The sequence below is a fragment of the Ranitomeya variabilis genome, chromosome 4 (assembly GCF_051348905.1).
Source record: "Ranitomeya variabilis isolate aRanVar5 chromosome 4, aRanVar5.hap1, whole genome shotgun sequence".
Classification (NCBI taxonomy): domain Eukaryota; kingdom Metazoa; phylum Chordata; class Amphibia; order Anura; family Dendrobatidae; genus Ranitomeya; species Ranitomeya variabilis.
Window position 1 is genome coordinate 521,860,967 of NC_135235.1, and position 20,482 is coordinate 521,881,448.

Consider the following 20,482-nt stretch of genomic DNA (forward strand, 5'->3'; position numbering starts at 1 on the left):
CACAGTCCATCAGTATAACAGATTTGCAATTCAGATCCAAAGCTGATGACATACAACTGTGATTCATTATTACAGACATGTTATGAATATAAACTGCACGTATAAGGACAACCATACAGTATGTCTCACTAACTTCAATACGTGGTGAAATATCTACAAGTTTTCTTATTCTCAGAACTACCCAATAGTTTCCTGTGTGTAGTTTGATTTCTGTCCAGATCATATCACAGCTTAAGACATCAGGACAGTTTGTTGCAGATAAAAGTATTCACTTGTGAAGAAAAAGGAAATCGAGCTTTATCCAATAAAATCAAAGAAAAATTTGTTTTCCATATTTAAAACAAAATGCTGCTAGGACATATTGGACAGAGAGCGGCAGCAAGCACCGGGGACACAGCGCGGCGGCAACACACGGCAGCATCGGGGACACAGCGCGGCGGCAGCAACACACGGCAGCATCGGGGATAGTGTGGCGGCAAGCATCGGACACCTGCAGCGGCAGCACCGATAAGGTATATCCGCATTGTAAGATGCACCCCCCATTTTCCCCTTAAATTTGGGGAAAAAAAGTGCGTTTAACAAAGCGGAAAATACGGTATATGCACCCAGTTAATTGTATGTGCTGTTCCATTTTTATCTATCTATCTATCTATCTATCTATCTATCTATCTATCTATCTATCTATCTATCCAATATCTATCTACCTATCTACCTATCTATCTCATCTATAGATATAGATAGGAGTCTGAGGGAAGTGGTGAGTCACTGACAGAGCCGTGCAGCAGGCAGCATGCGGGTGAGAGATCATGTTTACTTACCGATGCGTACTGCTCTGCCTCTGCGAGTCCCAGGCCAGGCCAGCAATGTGTGTCCCAGCCAGGTCGGGAGACAGGGCGCCGCTATTCCACCTCAGCCCCACCCCCGTTAAGTGGTCTGGTAACTTCGGTAACAGTCAGTCACCTTCCGGGCCGGGCATGAAGTTAAGCTGTGCCTGTGAGCAGGGGCGCATGCACAAATCATGTCACTGTGTGTCAGCAGGGAATACAGAGAGTCGGCACCTGCACCACATGTACTGACTGCCACTCTGCCGTCCCCTGTCTTCAGGGATGCATTGCTGCCGCCGCACTTAAAAGAAAAAAAAAACATGCTTAGGTGCCGCCCCCCACATCCTCCCGCCCTAGTCACGTGCCCTCAAGTGCCTAGTGGCAAATGCAGCCCTGTGTATGAGAAGAGGTTACCTTAGTCTTATACTGCTGTGCCACCACCCCAACGTGCATTTCGGCTGGCGTGCCTTCTTCTGACTACCCCAGAAGGCACGCCAGTCAAAATGCGCCATCTATTAGTCACTTATATGTTATCACCCTAGTCTTTGATGCTTTGTACATTTTATCAAATGATTTAATAAAGATTGCTTTTATTACTTTTCTGTTTACTGGTTCTTTAGTGCGATTGTTCTATATGTGCTTCAAACTGTTTGTGCTGAACCCGTCTATCCTTATTATGGTTATAAGTACATTTATTTTATCTATGAAGAGATATTTTTATATATACATGCTGCTACTAGCCCTATATAGATTTATTCTCATATATAATACTAGATGGAGTCCCATCTGCAAAGCCTGCCCCCATCAGCACGTCACCACCCGACCCTCCCGACTACATAGCAGTTCTTAACAGAGGAAACTGTAAATCATCTTGGAAATTGTTAAAAACTACTGCTGTAACAAAATGGATACAGATTTCCGTATCATTTGCATACAGATGACAAGTGAGAAAAAAAAAGTCCCAGTTTTCTGTATGAAGCTCTGAAAATGTTTCTTACATGATAACAGGAAGTTGTTGATGATTGAACATTACAGATACAGTGTGACTACATCACAGTCACAGACCCTTATGTACCAGCTTACTGGCTCACATTACCCCTGCTATTCCTACTCTTAGGCCATGTGCACACGTTCAGTATTTTTCGCGTTTTTTTTAGCTTTTTTCACTATAAAAACGTGATAAAAACGCGAAAAAAAGCTTACATATGCCTCCTATTATTTACAGTGTATTCCGCATTTCTTGTGCAAATGTTGCATTTTTTTCCGCGAAAAAATCGCATTGCGGAAAAAAAAGCAACATGTTCATTAAATTTTCGGAATTGCGGGGATTCCGCACACCTAGGAATGCATTGATTTGCTTACTTTCCGCATGTGGCTGTGCCCACCATGCGGGAAGTAAGCAGATCATGTGCGGTTGGTACCCAGGGTGGAGGAGAGGAGACTCTCCTCCACGGACTGGGCACCATATAATTGGTAAAAAAAAGAATTAAAATAAAAAATAGTCATATACTCACCCTCTGATGGCCCCCGGAGTCTTTCCGCCTCTCTGGTGCACGCTGCCGCTTCCGTTCCTATAGATGGTGTGTGTGAAGGACCTGCGATGATGTCGCGGTCTTGTGACTGGTCGCGTGACCGCTCATGTGACCGCTCACGTGACCGCGACGTCATCAAAGGTCCTGCACACACACACCATCTATAGGAACGGACGCCGCTGAGGAGATCGGCTGTCTGCAGGTGAGCATAACCATTTTTTTAATTATTTTTAAACATTCTATCTTTTACTATTGATGCTGCATAGGCAGCATCTATAGTAAAAAGTTGGTCACACTTGTGACCAACCTGTAGTCAGTTTTCCAAGCGATGCTACAGATCGCTTGGAAAACTTTAGCATTCTGCAAGCTAATTTCGCTTGCAAAATGCTAAAAAAAATGCGAAAAAACCCGGGAAAAAAACGCAAAAAAAAAGGCGGATTTCTTGCAGAAAATTTCCGGTTTTCTTCAGGAAATTTCTGCAAGAAATCCTGACGTGTGCACATACCTTTACTCTTCTCACACTGTGGAGGGAGAAGGAGATGACCTTATTGTCTGAACAAGTATAGAGGCAGATGTGCTTTCATGACTTTATTTGTAAAGCCAAATTGAGGGGCCAGTGAGGCTGAAAACCACAGTAACCAATGCAGTTTCCCCATTGTCTAAAGTAATCACTTAATTTTGCAGGGAAACAAAAAATGTGTCCAATAGGCAGGGCTGGATTTAGAGAAAGTGGGGCCCTGGACAAAAGCTTAAAGTGGGGCCCCAAATGCTCACATATTCCACATCACACAAACATTTCGACTGTACTTACAGGTGCAGACTTCAGGCCGTTAAACAATTGTGATCGATGGCACTGAAGTTGTTAGACGCCTGTTTTCGAGTTTCTTTACACCGGCTGAGGAAGAATGATGGGAACAGATAGTCCTCAATACAGTATAATGCAGCTCCCATACAGTACACTGTGTGCAGAATTATTAGGCAAGTTGTATTTTAGAGGATTATTTTTATTATTGCTCAACAACTATGTTCTCAATCAACCCAAAAGACTCAGAAATATCAAAGCTTAATATTTTTGGAAGTTGGAGTGGTTTTTTTTTTTTTATATTTGGCTATCTTAGGAGGATATCTGTTTGTGCAGGTAACTATTACTGTGCAGAATTATTAGGCAACTTAATAAAAACCATGCTAAAACAAAACCCAAAAAAATTAGTGACCAATATAGCCACCTTTCTTTATGATGACACTCAACAGCCTTCCATCCATAGATTCTGTCAGTTGCTTGATCTGTTTGTGATCAACATTGTGTGCAGTAGCCACTACAGCCTTCCACACACTGTTCCGAGAGGTGTACCATTTTCCCTCCCTGTAGATCTCACATTTTATTAGGGACCACAGGTTCTCTGTGGGGTTCAGATAATGGTAAACAAGAGGGCCATGTCATTATTTTTTCTTCTTTGAGACCTTCACTGGCCAGCCACGCTGTGGAGTAGTTGGAGGCATGTGATGGAGCATTGTCCTGCATGAAAATCATGTTTTTCTTGAACGATACCGACTTCTTTCTGTACCACTGCTTGAAGAAGTTGTCTTCCAGAAACTGGCAGTAGGTCTGGGAGTTGAGCTTCACTCCATCCTCAACCCAAAAAGGTCCCACAAGTTCATCTTTGATGATACCAGCCCATACCAGAACCCCACCTCCACCTAGCTGGCGTCTGAGTCGGAGTGGAGCTCTCTGCCCTTTACTGATCCAGCCTCTGGCCCATCCATCTGGCCCATCAAGAGTCACTTTCATTTCCTCAGTCCATAAAACCTTTGAAAAGTCAGTCTTAAAATATTTCTTGGCCCAGTCTTGACGTTTTATTTTATGGTTCTTGTTCAAAGGTGGTCGTTTTTCAGTCTTCCTTACCTTGGCCATGTCCCTGAGTATCACACACCTTGTGCTTTTTGTTACTCCAGTAATATTGCAGCTCTGAAATATGGCAAAACTGGTGGCAAATGGCATCTTGGCAGCTTCACACTTGATTTTCATCTATTCATGGGCAGTTATTTTGCACCTTTTTTGCCCAACACGCTTCTTGTGACGCTGTTGGCTATTTGCCATGAATTGCTTGATTGTTCGTTAATCACGCTTCAAAAGTTTGGCAATTTCAAGACTGCTGCATCCCTCTGCAAGACATCTCACAATTTTGGACTTTTCAGAGCCTGTCAAATCTCTCTTCTGACCCATTTTGCCAAAGGAAAGGAAGTTGCCTAATAATTAAGCACACCTTATATAGGGTTTTCATGTCATTAGACAACATCCCTCCTCATTACAGAGATGCACATCACCTGATTTACTTAATTGGTAGTTGGCTCTCAAACCTGAACAGCTTGGAGTAGGACAACATGTATAAACAGTATCATGTGATCAAACTACAACTTGCCTAATAATTCTGCACGCAGTGTATAATGCACTCTCCATGGTCCTTGATAGAGTATAATGCAGCCCCCTTCAGAGTGTACTGCAGCGCATCCTCAGACTATACTGTAGCCCCTCTCAGAGTATAGTGTAGCTCCCTTCAGAGTATACTGAGGCCTCTCTCAGAGTATACTGCAGCCCCACATACACACAGTATAATGCAGTCCCCTCAGAGTATACTGCAGCCCCCCTCAGAGTATACTGCAGCCGCCCTCAGAGTATACTGCATCTGTCCTCAGAGCATACTGCAGCCATCCTCAGAGCACACTGCAGCCCCCCTCAGAGCATACTGCAGCCCCTCTCAGAGCATACTGCAGCTACACACACACAGTATAATGCAGCCCCCAATACACAAATTATAGTGCAGCTCCACCAAACACATAGTATAGTGCAGCTCTCTCCAACACACAGTATAGTGCAGCTCCACTCCAACACACAGTATAGTGCAGCTCCTCCAACACACAGTACAGTGCGGCACCCTCCCAACACACAGTACAGTGCAGCTCCCCCACCACACAGTACAGTGCAGCTCCCTCCCAACACACAGTACAGTACAGCACCCCAACACACAGTACAGTGCAGCTCCCTATCAGAAAACACTATAGTGCAGCTCCCCCAACACACAGTACAGTGCAGCTCCCTCCAAGCACACAGTACAGTGCAGCTCCCTCCCAGCACACAGTACAGCACAGCTCCCCCAACGCACAGTAAAGTGCAGCTTCCTCCCAGCACACACTATAGTGCAGTTCCTCCCAAAAACAGTACAGTGCAGCTCCCTCACAGCACACAGTACAGTGCAGCTCTCTCCCAGCACACAGTATATTGCAGCTCCCTCCCAGCACACAGTATAGTGCAGCTCCCTCAGCACACTGTATAGTGCAGCTTCCACAGCACACAGTACAGTGCAGATCCCCTCCAGCATGCAGTACAGTGCAGCTCCCCCAAGACACAGTATAGTGCAGCTCCCCCAAGACACAGTATAGTGCAGCTCCTCCCAACACACAGTATAGTGCAGCTCCCCCAAGACACAGTATAGTGCAGCTCCCCAACACAGTACAGTGAAGCTGCCCCAACACACAGTATAGTGCAGCTCCTCCCCAACACCAAGTACAATGCAGCTCCCCCAACACACAGTACAGTGCAGCTCCCCCAACACACAGTATAGTGCAGCTCCACTCCAACACACAGTACAGTGCAGCTCTCTCCCAGCACAGTCCCCCAGGACAACATCGAAATGAGCATTGGGGTGGGAGACAGGCCAGTTTGGCTTTCCACTAAGGTAAATAAAACTGGATGCACCTTTTTGTCATGTGGTTTCATAATGTCACGGGAGACCTAGGTAGGAAAGAGCTAATAACCCGGGCCCCTGCGATTTCCCTCAGACTAGGGAAACCCTGACTGACCCTCTCCCAGAGTTTACACTGATGGTGTGTGTAGCGCCCCCACTGCCGCAGGGCCGAGGGGTACCCGGTACCGGGCCTCTGGGTCTCTGCTCTGGGGTTGTCACGGCGGCTAGACCCGGTCCGTGACGCTGCTGAGGGGCGCCCAATGAAAGGTGTGGATGGTGGTGGTAGTGCGGTGCAGTGCTGTCACAGTAAATAACGAGGACACCAGGTTGCAGTCTCTTTACCTCTTTACTGAAGGCTTCAGGATCCTCAGTCCGGAATACGGTTAACCAGGCTGCGCAAGTCTGGCCGGTCCGATGGCACCTCCAGAGTTCCCTTTGCAGGTGGAAATCTGTGCCTACCTTCTAGCGCTTGTGTGTTGTGGTCCTCCCCTGCTGTGCTTACGGGATAGTCCCCACAACTGTTGTGTCTGTTTCTCGTGTTCCCTCACAACTCGATTCTGATGTTCTTCTTCGTCCCCCAGATGATATGGCTAGGACGCACCCGTATGACGGGTAGGCTCGGAGCTCTTCCTGGACCCTAGTGTCGCCCTTCTCCTGTTGTTGCCCCCCCTGTGTCTTCGTAGGTGATTTGTGTGAGACAGCCCGCCTATAGCTGACTGTCCTGCCGTAGGTTTGAAGTTAGGCCTGGAGCTCTATACTTCCTCGGCGTTCCGGCCACCGGCTGCGCGCCTCAGTAGGATGTTGCCTCGTCTTACAGCACGACTCCTACTGGTGTTTCTCCTTGTTGCGTTGATCTCGTTTCTCACTCAGCACAATAAACCTCGCTTCTTGTCCTTTCTTGGGGCACCGCCGCTATCTCGTGCAGGCGCGGTCCCGTAACATTCTCTCTGTTCGCAAGGCCTCTGTCAGGATCCCACCCCTGACAGGGACCCCCCTGAGTCTCTCCCCACAACACCCTCTGCCACAGGGTGTTGCCTGTTCGATTCCCAGTCAGCTTCTGTCTAACTTCCTATCCAACCCCCAGTTTTACCAGATTGTGAGGAGTGGCCTAATACATAGTACCCTTAGCTCCCCCTGGAGGCCAGACTGTGAAGTGTATTGGTGTCTGTGATACCTGGTCAGGTGAACTCCTTCAGTGCCATCAGACGTACCATAGATCCCCTTAGCGGCGGAGCATCAGTACTGCAACGACCAGGACTCTGGGGCGCTGCATGTGCATGTCTGGGCCTCCACCCTCGCCCTATCTCCTGTTTCAACCCTAGGCTGAAACCACAACCCACCACCCAGTGAAGAGACCACACTCCAATACCCACAGTTAGCACAGACAAGGATAATGGAAAAATAAGCACCACGCCGCAGTCACTCAGGAATACACTATAAGTGTAAAGGGCAAAACAAATACAAATATGGGAAAGAGAAAATAAGACAAAGGGAAATACACCACCAGCAACGATACTCCAACTACTAGCTCACCACTCCAGACCGAGATAACCACGCACAAGACAGAAGCTATAATCGGCGACGCCCAATGTTCAGGAGAACTATTTAAAGGCAGTGGGCATGGCCCAGCTTCCAATCCGAGCACCAGGTAAATTAACCCCGGACCAGCTAGATAAAATCTAGCTGACGCCAATGAGCGCATAGTGGACAAAAGCGGAATTACCGCTGTCTGTCGAACGACCTGGTCTGAACAGCGTCCGACATGACAGTACCCCGCCTTCTACGAGGGACCCCAGGGCCCTCACGGCTTATAGGACCCGGCTTGTCCGGATGGCGGCGGTGAAACAACCTGACCAGCCAATCCGCATGAACGTCCAAGGCTGGTACCCAGGACCTCTCCTCAGGCCCATAACCACGCCAGTGTACCAAGTACTGTAAAGTGCGGCGCACTACACGAGAGTCAACCACCTTGGAGACTTCAAATTCCAAATTACCATCCACCAAGACTGGAGAAGGCATTGGTGTCGCGTCCACAAGACCCACCACCTTCTTTAACAACGATCTGTGGAACACGTTGTGTATTTTATACACCGTAGGAAGCTCCAACCGGTACGCTACTGGGCTAATGACAGCGGCGACCCTAAATGGACCAAGAAACCGTGGACCCAATTTAAGAGATGGTATTTTGAGTCTTATGTTTTTTGTGGATAACCACACCCAGTCATCCACACTCAGGTCCGGACCTGGCACACGCCTACTGTCAGCCACACGTTTGTACATAGCACCCACACTCAACAGGCGCTGTTTAACTCTCCTCCAGACTGATGATAATTGTGCTCCTAACTGGTCTTCCTCCGGGACGCCGGAAGAGCCCCCCTGACTCAAAGTACAAAATTGTGGATTAAGCCCGTAAACACAAAAAAACAGAGACTCCCCAGACGACTCCTGGCGGTGATTATTGATGGCAAACTCAGCCAAAGGAAGGAACTTTCGACCACTCCTCCTGGTTATCTGAAACAAAGCAGCGTAAGTACTGTTCCAAATTTTGGTTCATACGCTCGGTCTGACCATTTGACTGAAGATGAAACGCCGAAGAATGAGACAACTTGATCCCCAGCCGTGAACAAAATGCTTTCCAAAATTTTGCCACAAACTGAGACCCCCTATCAGAAACGATGTCAAACGGAACCCCATGAAGTCTGACCACCTCCTGCACAAATACCTGAGCCAGAGTCTTAGCGTTAGGCAACAAAGGCAAAGACACAAAGTGCGACATTTTTGAGAACCGATCAACAATCACCAAGATGACCGTGTTCCCAGCTGAGGAGGGCAAGTCAGTGATAAAATCCATGGAGATTTCCGTCCATGGCTTACTAGGTACCTCGAGAGGAAGTAGTGTGCTAACAGGACGGGAGCGGGGCGTCTTAGTCCTAGCGCACGTGGTGCAAGCTGACCCGTATGAGACCACGTCCTGTCGGATCTTGGGCCACCAAAACCGACGTGACACCAACTCCAAGGTACCCCTAACCCCTGGATGGCCAGCCAGGACAGCATCATGATGCTCCGCCAAAATCTTTAAGCGGAGATGAAGCGGTACAAACGTTTTGTTGATGGGAAGCTCAGATGGTACCTCCTCCTGGGCCTCAGCAATCTCAGCCTCAACCTCGGTAGTGAGAGCCGAAACCACAACACCCTTTTGGAGGATGGGTACTGGATCTTCCCGAGGCTCTCCCCCCGGAAAACACCTGGACAAAGCATCCGCCTTAGTGTTTTTAGAACCAGGTCTGTAAGTGACAACAAAGTTGAACCGCGTGAAAAACAATGCCCAGCGAGCCTGCCTGGGAGACAGACGCTTGGCAGACTCCAAATAAAGCAAATTTTTATGGTCGGTAATAACAGTAACCTGATGAACCGACCCCTCCAAGAAGTGTCGCCATTCCTCAAAGGCCAATTTGATTGCCAACAACTCTCTGTTGCCGATATCGTAGTTACGTTCGGCGGGCGACAGTTTCTTGGAAAAATAGGCGCATGGACGCAAACCGCTCAAGGATGAGCCTTGTGACAGCACCGCCCCCACACCAACCTCAGACGCATCGACTTCTACAACAAAGGGTTTCGATACATCTGGCTGCACAAGAATGGGAGCCGAAACAAACCTGTTCTTAAGAGATTCAAATGCGCACACAGCAGCCTCAGGCCAAACGGAGAAATTGGTACCCTTTTTAGTCATGTCAGTTAGCGGTTTAGCAATGATAGAAAAATCCTTGATAAACTTCCTATAGCAGTTAGAAAACCCAAGGAACCGCTGAAGAGCTTTTAGGTTATCAGGCCGTTCACAATGCAACACCGCTTGCACCTTGGCGGCGTCCATTTTAAAACCAGAAGCAGACACAATATAGCCCAAGAAAGGCAACTCCTGTACCGAAAATACACATTTCTCCAGTTTTGCATATAGCTTATTCTCTCTGAGAAGCTGTAACACCTGCCTGACATGATCTAAATGAGTATCACGGTCGCAAGAATATATGAGAATGTCACGGGAGACCTAGGTAGGAAAGAGCTAATAACCCAGGCCCCTTCGATTTCCCTCAGACTAGGGAAACCCTGACTGACCCTCTCCCAGAGTTTACACTGATGGTGTGCATGTCTGGGCCTCCACCCTCGCCCTATCTCCTGTTTCAACCCTAGGCTGAAACCACAACCCACCAGTGAAGAGACCACACTCCAATACCCACAGTTAGCACAGACAAGGATAACGGAAAAATAAGCACCACGCCGCAGTCACTCAGGAATACACTATAAGTGCAAAGGGCAAAACAAATACAAATATGGGAAGGAGAAAATAAGACAAAGGGAAATACACCACCAGCAACGATACTCCAACTACTAGCTCACCACTCCAGACCGAGATAACCACGCACAAGACAGAAGCTATAATCGGCGACACCCAATGTTCAGGAGAACTATTTAAAGGCAGTGGGCATGGCCCAGCTTCCAATCCGAGCACCAGGTAAATTAACCCAGGACCAGCTAGATAAAATCTAACTGATGCCAATGAGCGCATAGTGGACAAAAGCGGAATTACCGCTGTCTGTCGAACGACCTGGTCTGAAAAGCGTCCGACATGACACATGTTTACTTATAATCTGCAATACTGTTTACATGCACTGAGGCACTTTCTAGAAAGAAGTTTTTTTTCTAGTGGTCATTGTTTACATTTGTTTGATTCCCACTTTAGGTATACCTCTTTTTGCACATAAGGTACCTTCACACTAAACCACTTTGCAACGAGAACGACAACGATCCGTGACGTTGCAGCGTCCTGGATAGCGATATCGTTGTGTTTGACACGCAGCAGCGATCTGGATCCTGCTGTGATATCGCTGGTCGTTGCTGAAAGTCCAGAACTTTATTTGGTCGTCAGATCGGCGTGTATCGTCGTGTTTGACAGCAAAAGCAACGATGCCAGCAATGTTTTACAATGGTAACCAGGGTAAATACCGGGTTACTAAGCGCAGGGCCGCGCTTAGTAACCCGATATTTACCCTGGTTACCATTGTAAAAGTAAAAAAAAAACACTACATACTCACCCTCTGATGTCTGTCACGTCCCCCGGCGTCCGCGCTGCTGCTCAGAGCTTCCTGCACTGACTGTGTCAGTGCCGGCCGTAAAGCAAAGCACAGCGGTGACGTCACCGCTGTGCTTTAGGGCCGGCGCTTACACAGTGCAGGGAAGCGGACGCCGGGGGACGCGACAGGCACCGAAATGTAAGTATGTAGTGTTTGGGTTTTTTTACGTTTACTCTGGTAACCATGGTAAACATCGGGTTACTAAGCGCGGCCCTGCGCTTAGTAACCCGATGTTTACCCTGGTTACCCGGGGACTTCGGCATCGTTGGTCGCTGGAGAGCTGTCTGTGTGACAGCTCTCCAGCGACCACACAGCGACGCTGCAGCGATCGGCATCGTTGTCGATATCGCTGCAGCGTCGCTTAATGTGACGGTACCTTAAGGCACTTTACTATAGGACTTTTATACTTATATACTGTCAATAGGATATGCTTAGGTGGTGTTGTAAATAAATGTTTAATGAAATATGATCATTGCCCAGGAGAATTTAGTAAACCACCTGAGTTGGCATTTTTATAATCAACCATTAGTGGACAGTGGAATTATTCATTATACATGTTTTCATGACATGAGACATCTTTTTATCATTATTGTTATTATTGTATGAATTTTGGAATTTAAATAAAAATATTGATTCTCACACACTCCTTTTCCTTCCGTTATTATAAAAGTACTGTGATATTGGAGTGTGACCTTAGTGTGTTTAAGGACTAACATGTATATCTATCTATCTCATATCTATCTACAGTTGTGGCCAAAAGTATTGACACCCCTGCAATTCTGTCAGATAATACTCAGTTTCTTCCGGAAAATGATTGCAAACACAAATTCTTTGTTATTATTATCTTCATTTAATTTGTCTTAAATGAAATAACACAAAAAGAATTGTCCTAAAGCCAAATTGGATATAATTCCACACCAAACATAAAAAAGGGGGTGGACAAAAGTATTGGCACTGTTCGAAAAGTCATGTGATGCTTCTCTAATTTGTGTAATTAACAGCACCTGTAACTTACCTGTGGCACCTAACAGGTGTTGGCAATAACTAAATCACACTTGCAGCCAGTTGACATAGATTAAAGTTGACTCAACGTCTGTCCTGTGTCCTTGTGTGTACCACATTGAGCATGGAGAAAAGAAAGAAGACCAAAGAACTGTCTGAGGACTTGAGAAACCAAATTGTGAGGAAGCACGAGCAATCTCAAGGCTACAAGTTCATCTCCAAAGACCTGAAAGTTCCTGTGTCTACCGTGCGCAGTGTCATCAAGAAGTTTAAAGCCCATGGCACTGTGGCTAACCTCCCAAGATGTGGACGGAAAAGAAAAATCGACAAGAGATTTCAACGCAAGATTGTGCGGATGTTGGATAAAGAACCTCGACTAACATCCAAACAAGTTCAAGCTGCCCTGCAGTCCGAGGGTACAACAGTGTCAACCTGTACTATCCGTCGGCATCTGAATGAAAAGGGACTGTAAGTAGGAGACCCAGGAAGACCCCACTTCTTACCCCGAGACATAAAAAAGCCAGGCTGGAGTTTGCCAAAACTTACCTGAAAAAGCCTAAAATGTTTTGGAAGAATATTCTTCTGGTCAGATGAGACAAAAGTAGAGCTATTTTGGCAAAGGCATCAACATAGAGTTTACAGGAGAAAAAAGAGGCATTCAAAGAAAAGAACACGGTCCCTACAGTCAAACATGGCAGAGGTTCCCTGATGTTTTGGAGTTGCTTTGCTGCCTCTGGCACTGGACTGCTTGACCGTGTGCATGGCATTATGAAGTCTGAAGACTACCAACAAATTTTGCAGCATAATGTAGTGCCCAGTGTGAGAAAGCTGGGTCTCCCTCAGAGGTCATGGGTCTTCCAGCAGGACAATGACCCAAAACACACTTCAAAAAGCACTAGAAAATGGTTTGAGAGAAAGCACTGGAGACTTCTAAGGTGGCCAGCAATGAGTCCAGACCTGAATCCCATAGAACACCTTTGGAGAGATCTAAAAATGGCAGTTTGGAGAATGCACCCTTCAAATATCAGGGACCTGGAGCAGCTTGCCAAAGAAGAATGGTCTAAAATTCCAGCAGAGCATTGTAAGAAACTCATTGATGGTTACCGGAAGCGGTTGGTCGTAGTTATTTTGGCTAAAGGTTGTGCAACCAAGTATTAGGCTGAGGGTGCCAATACTTTTGTCTGGCCCATTTTTGGAGTTTTGTGTGAAATGATCAATGTTTTGCTTTTTGCTTCATTCTCTTTTGTGTTTTTTCATTTAAGACAAATTAAATGAAGATAATAATACCAAAGAATTTGTGATTGCAATCATTTTCAGGAAGAAAATGAGTATTATCTGACAGAATTGCCGGGGTGTCAATACTTTTGGCCACAACTCTATCTATCTATCTATCTATCTATCTATCTATCTATCTATCTATCTATCTATCTATCTATCTATCTATCTATCTATCTAATATCTCTCTATCTAATATCTATCTATCTTATAACTATCTATCTCATATCTATCTCATATCTATCTATACAGAAAAAACCTGATCAGCACCTCCTATCTGTCAACATGTGCTAGCTGCAAGACTGCATTATATAGAAAAAAGAAAGCACAGCATCACTATGCAGAAGTTTAGGCAATGTGAAAACACTGAAAAACACATTAAAAACATTGAATCCAGATTTTACTACTCAAAAAATGTACTTGCAACAATGAAAAAGGTTCTTAGCGCATAAATTGGTCAATTCAGTTGGTCATATCTATCTATCTATCTATCTATCTATCTATCTATCTATCTATCTATCTATCTATCCCATATGTATCTATCTATCTCTCATATCTATCTATCTATCTATCTATCTATCTATCTATCTATCTATCTATCTATCTATCTATCTATCTATCTATCTCATATGTATCTATCTATCTCTCATATCTATCTATCTATCTATCTATCTATCTATCTATCTATCTATCTATCTATCTATCTATCTATCTATCTATCATCTATCTATCTAGAAAAAACTGAGCAGAGAGCAGCACCTGAATAATAACAATAGTTGGGTGCAAAGCTTCGCAGGTACATACCAGTCCTTATATTAGAAAAATCAAAGAAGCAGCACACCATTATTTTAGTGCAAAAAAAAGCTATTTTAATAGTTGAAAAAGGCTCACACATAGAGCCGAAAAGTTGCGCACAAATAGGCTATTAAAATAGCTTTTTTTGCCCTGAAATGATGGTGTTTTGCTTCTTTTATTTTTGTATTTATCTATCTATCTATCTATCTGGGGACCAAAAAAATGGAAGGCAACACTCCAGGTTTTATAAAAAAATATATATATTTGGACTTTATTGGGCCCACATGGCGTTTTGCAACATCTCGGCTTCCAAAAGCCTTTCTCAAGCTGCTTGAGAAAGACTTTTGAAATGCCGAAATGTTGCACCACGCCATGTGGGCCCTATAAAGTCCACTTACATTTTTTGATAAAACTTGGAGTGCTGCCTTCCATTTTATTGGTCCCTGTATATTTGGCAAGTGCCATATTTTTCGCTTTATAAGATGCTCCGGATTATAAGACACACCCCAAATTTTGAGGAGAAAATTGGAAAAAAACTTTTTTAATAATAATGGTGGTGCTTCTTATAATCCATGCATCTTATTGCTTACCCGGGGTGGTGGCTGTGGTGAAGCGGGGTCTCAGGGTTGCTACTGGAGGAGGTGGGTGTTGCTGTCGCAGTCTGTCCCATGCTGCTGGGTGCTGCCACCATGCTGTGTCCCTGATGCTTGCTGCCATGCTCTTTTACTGGGTGCTACTGCCGCACTATATTCCTGATGCTTGCTGCAGCGCTCTTTTACCGGGTAGTGCTGCTGTGCTGTGTCCCCGATGCTTGACCAGGGGTGGATTAAGGGTAGCCAGGGCCCCGGGCTGTTCAGACACTGTGGGCCCCCCCCCGGTCATGTGACGGGGGTCATGTGACGGGGGTCATGTGACAGGGGTCATGTGACGGGGGTCATGTGATACCCGAACCAGATTATTCCAGAAAAATGGCCGGGCCCTACTCTACTGTAACCTATTAAATATTTGTTAAAATCTGCAATACAATTTAGGTATATTTTGACCAATAATATCACATACAAGGAACAAATACCACCGCGCCATGACCAGACCACAAATTACAACCACAGTGATCGAATAATATCACGTACAAGGAACAAATACCACAAGACCATTTCCAGACCACATATTACCACCACATAGTAACTGAATACTACAATACTGATCAGTAATTAAAAAAAACACAATACTATCACCATAAGTGCCAGTATTCACAGGAGATCTGTACTTAGTAAGCAGTGTCTGTGTAGAGGTAATACAGAGATCACTGGTGACATTATACACAGGAGCTCTGTATATAATGTATAGGTAATACAGTGATCACTGGTGACATTGTACACAGGACCTCTGTATATAGTATAGTGTATAGTGTCAGTGTATAGGTAACACTGACTCACCAGTGACGTCTCTAGGTGAAGTCCTCCATCTTTCATCCAGCACAGACCGCCATAATTTCTTCCAGCCAGGACTCGTTTCTGCAGGAAATAACACAGTTATCTCGAGCTCCGCTTCCAGAACACATTGCTTAATTTTTCACAACTTCTACATTACACCACATGGAGAAAAAAAGGCGATATAGTGTCACTCTGCACAGTAACAGGACCGCCCCATTTAAAACAGTATACTCAAAAAATAAAATAAATACATCACTGCAGTAATAATATCCCTTAATTAGCCCCTATGGTAATAATATTCCCCACCCTGGCCCCGTGTGTCTCATTCCTGGCTCCAGTCATATTTTCTCCCATCCTGCACTCATGAGTATCCATTCTACAACATATGATCTCCCCATCCTGCCCCATCTGTCTCCATCGTATCCATCCTGCCCCATGATCCAATCCTGCCCCATGTCTTTCATTCTGCCCCGTGTCTCCAATCATGCCCCGTGTCTACATTCTGCCCATGCCTCCAGTCCTGCCCCCAGTGTGTCCAGCATATTGCCCCAGTGTCCAGCAATCTGCCCCAGTGTGTCCAGCATTGCCCCCAGACAGTGTCTCCAGCAATCTGCCCCAGTGTCTGACTCCAGCATATTGCCCCCAGTGTGTCCAGCATTGCCCCCACACAGTGTGTCCAGCAATCTGCCCCAGTGTGTCCAGCATATTACCACCAGTGTGTCCAGCAATCTGCCCCAGTATGTCCAGCATTGCCCCAGTGTGTCCAGCATAATACCACCAGTGTGTCCAGCATTCTGCCCCAGTATGTCCAATTGTCCAGCATTGCCCACAGTGTGTCCAGCATTGCCCAAGTGTCTCCAGCATTGCCCCAGTGTCTCCAGCATTGCCTTAGTGTCTCCAGCATTGCCCCCAGACAGTGTGTTCAACAATATGCCCCATTATGTCCAGCATATTGCCCCCAGTGTGTCCAGCAATCTGCCCCAGTGTCTCCAGCATTGCCCCAGTGTCTCCAGCAATCATCTGCCCCAGTGTATCCAGCAGTCTGCCCCTGTGTGTCCTCCAGCATTGCCCCAGTGTGTCCAGCAGTCTGCCCCAGTGTCTCCAGCATTGCCCCAGTGTCTCCGGCATTGCCCCAGTGTCTCCAGCAATCTTCCCCAGTGTGTCCTCCAGCAATCTGCCCCAGCATGTCCTCCAGCATTGCCCCAGTGTCTCCAACATTGCCCCAGTGTCTCCAGCAATCTGCCCCAGTGTGTCCTCCAGCATTGCCCCAGTGTGTCCAGCAATCTGCCCCAGTGTCTCCAGCATTGCCCCAGTGTCTCTAGCATTGCCACAGTGTGTCCTCCAGCATTTCCCCCAGTGTGTCCAGCAATCTGCCCCAGTGTCTCCAGCATTGCCCCAGTGTCTCCATCAATCTGCCCCAGTGTGTCCTCCAGCATTGCCCCAGTGTGTCCAGCAATCTGCCCCAGTGTCTCCAGCATTGCCCCAGTGTCTCCAGCAATCTGCCCCAGTGTCTCCAGCAATCTGCCCCAGTGTCTCCAGCATTGCCCCAGTGTCTCCAGCATTGCCCCAGTGTCTCCAGCAATCTGCCCCAGTGTCTCCAGCATTGCCCCCAGTGTGTCCAGCAATCTGCCCCAGTGTCTCCAGCATTGCCCCAATGTCTCCAGCAATCTGCCCCAGTGTGTCCTCCAGCATTGCCCCAGTGTGTCCAGCAATCTACCCCAGTGTCTCCAGCATTGTCCCAGTGTCTCCAGCAATCTGCCCCAGTGTCTCCAGCAATCTGCCCCAGTGTCTCCAGCAATCTGCCCCAGTGTCTCCAGCATTGCCCCCAGTGTCCAGCAATCTGCCCCAGTGTCTCCAGCATTGCCCCAGTGTCTCCAGCATTGCCCCAGTGTGTCCAGCATATTGCCCAGGGCCCCCTGGATTGCCGTTAGCAAAAAAACCCAAAAAAAAACAAAAAAAAAGAGTTCTCCTCACCTGACCAGCGCTCCAGGCGGCGAGCTCCCTCCAGCAGCGCACACTCGCCGGCGACTAACAATGACGTCAGACGCCGGTGACGTGTGCGCTGCGGCCGACTTCAGCTGCCAGCCTCCAATTGGCTGGCGGCTGTTGTTAACTATTGACGTGCGGGCACGCGCCCGCACATCAATAGGAAACCGACGCAGCACCGGAAGGGGCCCGGTGAGCAGATGAGAAGGGGCCTGATGCGGGCCCCCTCTCTCTGCCCACCGGGTCCGGGGGCACATAAATGCCGGCGGGCATTTTGTCACACTCGGGCAGATTATCAGAGGGTCAATCTGTGCGGTAGCCCAGGGCCCCCCACACCACTGGGCCCTGGGCTACCACCCATATTAACCCTCTGATAATCCGCCCCTGTGCTTGACACCATGTTATGTCCAATGCTGCCAGGTGCTGCCCCCGCTCTCTGTCCCGTGCTGCATGGGGGAGCTCTGCAGTTCCATCCATGCTTTCCTGTGCGGTGGATTCCTTCCGGGAAAATGGCCACCGGGAGGTGGTGCATGCGCAGATGGAGATCTCGGCAACAAGATCTTGGGAGATGAGATTTCAGCGCTGAGATCTCATCTCCCGAGACCTCCCAGCGGTCATTTTCCCAAAAGAATCCACCGCACAGGAAAGCATGGATGGAACTGCAGAGCCCCCCATGCAGCACGGGACAGAGAGCGTCAGCAAGCATCGGGGACAGAGCGCGGCGGCAACCGCACACGGCAGCACTGGGGACACAGCGCTGCGGCAGCAACACACGGCAGCATCGGGGATAGTGCGGCAGCAACACACGGCAGCATCGGGGATAGTGTGGCGGCAAGCATTGGACACCCGCAGCGGCAGCACTGATAAGGTATGTCCGCATTGTAAGACACACCCCCCATTTTCCCCCCAAATTTTTGGGGAAAAAAGTGCGTCTTACAAAGCGGAAAATACGGTATATGGATTAGTTGCTTGGAGGCCTGTGCACCCAGTTAATTGTATGTGCTGTTCCATTTTTTCTTTCTATCTATCTATCTATCTATCTATCTATCTATCTATCTATCTATCTATCTGTCTCATATCTTTCTATCTATCTTGTATCTCTGTATAAAATATTGTTTTATTAGTTAGAAAACCAGCTTGAAATTACATAGAGAATTATTGTATGTAAAAGCTAATGTTAAAAACACATTGTGTATGGATTGCACACGCTTGTCATACGGATGATAGGTTAAAAAAATGCATGATACTTGCCTGACACTCTCTAACTTTTCGGACTGAGACTTTCAGATACTTTATATATGCAGATGTGAGCGTACCCTTATGGTTATCCGCACATGTTGCGGATTTGGCCCTGCGTTTTCGCAGCAGTTTTCCATCCGGTTTACAGTACCATGTAAACCTATGGAAAACAAAATTTGCAGTGCACATGCTGTGGAAAATACCATATGGAAACACTGCGGTATATTTTCCGCAGTATGTCAATTCTTTGTGCGGATTCCGCGGCGTTTTACACCTGTTCCTCAATAGGAATCCGCAGGTGTTAAAACGCAGGTGAAATCCGCACAAAAAATGCTGGAAATCCGCGGGTAATCTGCAGGTAAAACGCAGTGCGTTTTACCTGCGGATTTTTAAACATCTGCGCCGAAAAGTCTGCACACGAATTCGCAACGTGGGCACATAGCCTAAGACTATTTGTTGAAAGTTTGCACCAGCTTTTAGTTGTCTTACTTTTGTCCATTTATTCTGCCAAAAAAACAAGAGCACACCTTTAGAAAATTGGGTTTTTAAAAGTGCCAATTAAATTGCAAAAAGTGTTTTAAACCCTTCATGTATGCCAAAATTCTGACTCGATGTTATACAGAATTCCAGTGCAGTGCATAGTTACTAAATGTCCCCTATAATTTGCCAATTGACATGTAATAATAATAATCTTTATATAGCTCTAACATATCCCGCAGCACTTTACAGTTTGCACACATTATCATCGCTGTCCCTGATGGGGCTCACAATCTAAACTCCATATCAGTATGTCTTTGGAAAGTGGGAGGAAACTGGAGAACCCGGAGGAAACCCACGCAAACATGGGGAGAACATACAAACTGCTTGCAGATGTTGTCCTTGGTGGGATTTGAACCCCGGACTCCAGCGCTGCAAGGCTGCAGTGCTAACCACTGAGCCACCATGCTGCCGTGTCTATATGTACGTGTTTTGTTATTTTTTTGGTAAGACCAAAGAGAAAATCTCTGTGTAAACCCAGATCAAATCTATGTTGTTGCTTTTTTTTTTACATTTTATACAATTTTCATCTATAATGTTTAACAAATTAATCATACATAGAAATTATACCGCTATCAGACATTCAGTATTTGGTCAGTATTTTACATCAGTATGTGTAAGGCAAAACCAGGAGTGGAACAATCAGAGGAAAAGTATAATAGAAACATATGCACCACTTCTGTATTTATCACCCACTCCTGGTTTTGGCTTACAAATACTGATGTAAAATACTGACCAAATACTGAATATGTAAACGTGACATAGTTAGCACTATTAGTAAATGTATATATCACATCTAACATTCACCAAAAAACAAAGACATGCATGGGCGAGTTGCATCCGATTATCGAAGGCAAATTATGCATGAGATAATTTTTTTTCCTCAGACCACTCGGTACATGAAAAAATCAGACGTGTGCACGGCTTCATTCAATAACATTGGTCCGTCTGGGTGTGATCCAAAACTACAGTCGTCTGCATGTTTTC